We start from the raw sequence: 4,345 nt of genomic DNA on the forward strand, positions 1-4,345 counted from the left end.
GACGGGGATAGATACGCTGAAAGGACAGATGCATGAGAACGGAGGGGGGAATGTGGACAACTGACTATTTTGGTGGTCTGTGTTTGTAAGGTTTTTTTGCTGAAGCTGCTTTGCTGACAAAGAGAATAATGAATTGTTATTGGGTGTTACTAGGGAAATGGTTAGCCTTCCAGGTGCTGACTTTCTGTTGTGCCGGGGGATGCTCGACCCCCCGGCTCTGCCCCAGGCCCCACCCGCAATCCACTCCTTCCCTCAAGGCCACACCCCCAACCTGCCCCTGCCACACCTCTTCCCGCCCCCACCCCTGAGCGCACGGCATCTTCGCTCCTCCCACTCCCACCCCCGCCCCAGCCTCCCGCACACCACGAAACATTTGATTGTGGCACGTGGGGAGGGAGGGGGAAGCACTGATTGGAGGGGCCCATGGGTCGGCAGGACGCGCTGGGGGAGAGGGAGATGCTGATAGAGGGACTGCCGGTGGGTGCTCAGCACCCACCATATTCCCCCCCATGGGTGCTCCCGGAGTTGGCGCCTCTGGGGGCTGTTGTGAGTTATGTGCTTTGTTTGGAGAAAATCTATGAAGAGTTTAATTAGAAAGTGTGCTTTGGAGCAGTCCGAGGAAGCTTTCCTTTGGGGAAGGATCTGACACCAAAATTCCCCAGCAGCTGGACAGAAGGGGGACCCCTGGAAGGCTGGTTGCTGATTCCTCTAAACCATCTTAGACTTTGGTAAATATAAAAGTTTAGGATTCTCTGAACCTACTGCTACTGCATATATATGTGTGTGTGTGCTTGAGACCTAATAAAGAATAGTTTCAGATAAAAGCACTTGGTTGCATGAATCATTTAGCAGACAGAGGAGCTTTGTCCCCATTGATTTATTCCTGGCTTCCTAGAGAGAAATAGGTAAGTTACCACTGCTTTGCTTTCAGAAAACTCTGGGTAACAATAGCTGAGTGGTTAAGGTGTTGGCCTGGAAATCCAATGGATTGTCCCTGGACCGGTTCAAATTCTGTTCACAGCAGTGGCTAAAGCCACAGGGTTATTCAGGGCAATACATTGATACAACCCCTAAAATAGTCTCAATTCACTCTCTCTCCCAAGGAAACTCCACTGTGCACCATTCACGTAGATACTGTAGATCAACACTAGTAGGGTCAGAAATATCCCCACCCAGCTGGGAATGGGAGGGGAATTTTCAAAACCACCTAAGTCATTTAGGAGCTCAGATGCCAGGGAAGGTCAGTGGGGTTTGTGCTCCTAATGTGCCTCGGGGCTGCTGAAAGTCCCACCCACCGTGTTTCTTGGGATGATGGTCAGTGTTGAAGGAGAAGGGGGAATCTTTGAGTCCTGGAGAGAAAGATCGATGGTCTACACGGAAAAGTCACGTCAGGCCAGCTACGTTGCTCAGGGGTGTGGATTTCTCACCCCCCCGCGTGACACAGTTATGCCGACCTAATCCCTGGCGTAGACAGAGGTCTGTCAATGTAGCTACCACCTCTTGGGGAGGGGGATTTCCTGTGCCAACAGGAACCTCTCCCATCAGCATAGGTAGTATCTATAGCGAAGCTGCAGCACTGTCAAGGGAGCATTTCAAGTGTAGACAAGCTCGGTCCCATCCACACAGAAAAAAGGGCAAGAAAATGGAGGGGCAGTCGGTGCTTAGAGAGAAGAGACACAGGAGCTGTAGAGAGAGACAAAAAAAAAAAAAAAAAGAAAAAGAAAAAGGAAAAGAAGAAAGGAGTGTAGCCAGGGATATATCAGAGAGACGTAGGCTATAGAGGTGAAATATGAATATTAATTAATGTTGTAACACAGGGGCCTCTGGCCTGTTGAAATAGGAAACGAGCCTGAGACATAAGGCCTTGTGTGGGGACTGAGGCTTGAACCAAAGTAGTGGTCAAGCTTTGCTGATATAAAGCAAAGGTCCGGCTGTGAGCACAAGTCACACTCTGCTCGTGTGCAAGCTCACAGAACCTGGCCAGAACAGGGCCGGTATTGCAAAAACACACACATTCCTGAGAGGTGCTAGGCACAGGACATTCGTGCAAACACTTTCCAGAAGGATGGTGCCAGAACACACTGATATCAAGAATGGTACAAACACATTCCCCAAAGACAACAGGAACACGCTGACCTCTCTTAAGGATAAGGTCAGGATGACAACATGATGGATAGAAATGTTGCAGACAAGAGAAACTCACTTACAGACCCTGACAGTCTAACTGGGTAAATGGTTATACAACTTGTCTCCTTAAATAGCTTAACAGAAATCTACTTTAAAGCTTATTAAAAGAAATTCCATTTGAAATAGAAATAATTAAATCTATACTGGGTCTGCATTGTCACATATTTTATTTCTCTCACATATTCCACACCCAGATCTTTGGAGTGAAGTATTATTTCAAAACTCCTCGTCTGAAAAGAATAAATCACATCAAATAAGCTTTTCAGGATTAGCCACCATGGCCTGTATTTCTAACAAACATATATAACTTTCATTTTTCCACTCTAATTTGGGATTTCACAGTCTCTTGCTCTTTAATCAATAATTAACTTCATGTTTATTTTCATTGGTAACAATACCATATTGAGATTACAACACCTTATCATATATGTAATATTTCTTTTAATCCCCATTTCCAGCAAGTGAACCAATGTGTAAAAGGTACCCCAACATGTGTCCCACTTCTGTGAGTTCATCTATCTTTGGGTCGTCTGCGTAGGTGTTAGTGGAAGGGGTCTGTAGCAAAGCAACGACTCACCGGTGCAGCGCCTCCTGCAGGTCATCTTGGGAATTAGCTCAGCTCCAGCTTTGGAGCGCCTCCTTCTGGCCAGTACCTCGCCTGCCTTAGGCCCTGTGTCCCTCCTGGACCCCGGTGCCCCTTTCCTCAGGGTTCTGCCCCCAGCAGTACCCCCTTACTTTGGGTCTGCCCTCCTAGGGGAACCCCCAACCCTCTGTCCCCAGCTCGCCTCAGTGGTTACTGCCAGTCGTCATCTAGCCCCCTTTCACTGGGGCAGACTGCAGTCTGTAATGGCCACTCATCACTGGCAAGGGGGTAGGACCAGCTGCCTCTGCCTAACCCTGGGCTGCACCTCTGCAGCCCCCATACCCCTTTAGGCCTTAACCAAGGCCTCAGCCTGGGGAGTTGCCAGGCTGGAGCTCCCCAGTTCCTCTTGCCCTTCCCCAGCACTGCTCTGCTTCAGATACCCTGTGCTCCCAGGCAGCTAGGCCCTTCCCACTCCAGGTCTAGAGTGAGACTTCTCTGTCTCCTGGCTCCACAGCTCTTTGATCCAGGCCAGCTGTGGCCGGATTAAGACAGCCACACTTGGGGCCAACTACCTCGCCAGCCTCCCTCAGCTGCTCTTAAGCCCTTTTGCCTTGGAGTGGGGCAGCTGCCCCACTACAGGGTCTCACACTATTGGAAAAGTTTGTATCATGAGAAAAAGCACCTTTATTCTAATTTCAGGTTTTAATCTTTCAAAGTAGCTGGAAGTAGAGAAATGAGTAAGACAAGAGCAAAATGAAGAGACAAAAGAGTAGAATCAGGACTCAAACATCATATATCCTGCAGTCTGAACCTGCAGCCTAACACACCCTTTCCCTCATTGGTTACTTCCACTTGCATAGCATGGAAATCCTTCCTGTCCAACAAGGCAGCCAGACTGGGATCCATGGAGAAGGAATGTCCTCTGAAGGCATGAACTGTTTTTCTCTTTGCCTCATGAAACCTTGGATCCAAATGGCAAAGGGTAAATTGTTCCCAACCTCAACATGGCATTCCTTGGGAGTGTAATTAGTGCTACTGAACTAGGGGAGTGGTATTCTAAAGACAGCTTTACCTGGCCATAGTTCATTATAAACCAGCAAATTAGTGCCTATTTCTACCTGAATTCTTGACAAATCCTTGGCATTGGTCAGGGTAACTTCACCTTTCTCTGGAGCAGAATCCTTTACCAAACCACCCAAAATGTCAGCAGTACCACTGGAGGATGGCTTCCCCAAACTTGCCCACTCTATTTCTGTAGTCTACACTTCCACGGTAAGTCGACCTAAGTTACGCTACTCCAGCTACATGAATAACTGGAGCTGGAGTCAACGTAGCTTAGGTCGACTTACTGCAGTGTCTACACTGTGTTGCATTGACGGGAGATGCTCTCCCGTCGTCTTACCTTAAACCTCTCGTTCCAGTGGAGTACCGGAATCGACAGGAGAGCATTCTGTGATCAATTTAGCAGGTCTTCACTAGAGCGGTTAAATCGACCCCCGCTGCATCAATCACAGCAGCATCAATCCTCAGTAAGTGTAGACATGGCCTAACTTAAGAATGAGGCACAGACCTGAA

The sequence above is a fragment of the Caretta caretta genome, chromosome 28 (assembly GCF_965140235.1).
Source record: "Caretta caretta isolate rCarCar2 chromosome 28, rCarCar1.hap1, whole genome shotgun sequence".
Lineage (NCBI taxonomy): Eukaryota > Metazoa > Chordata > Testudines > Cheloniidae > Caretta > Caretta caretta.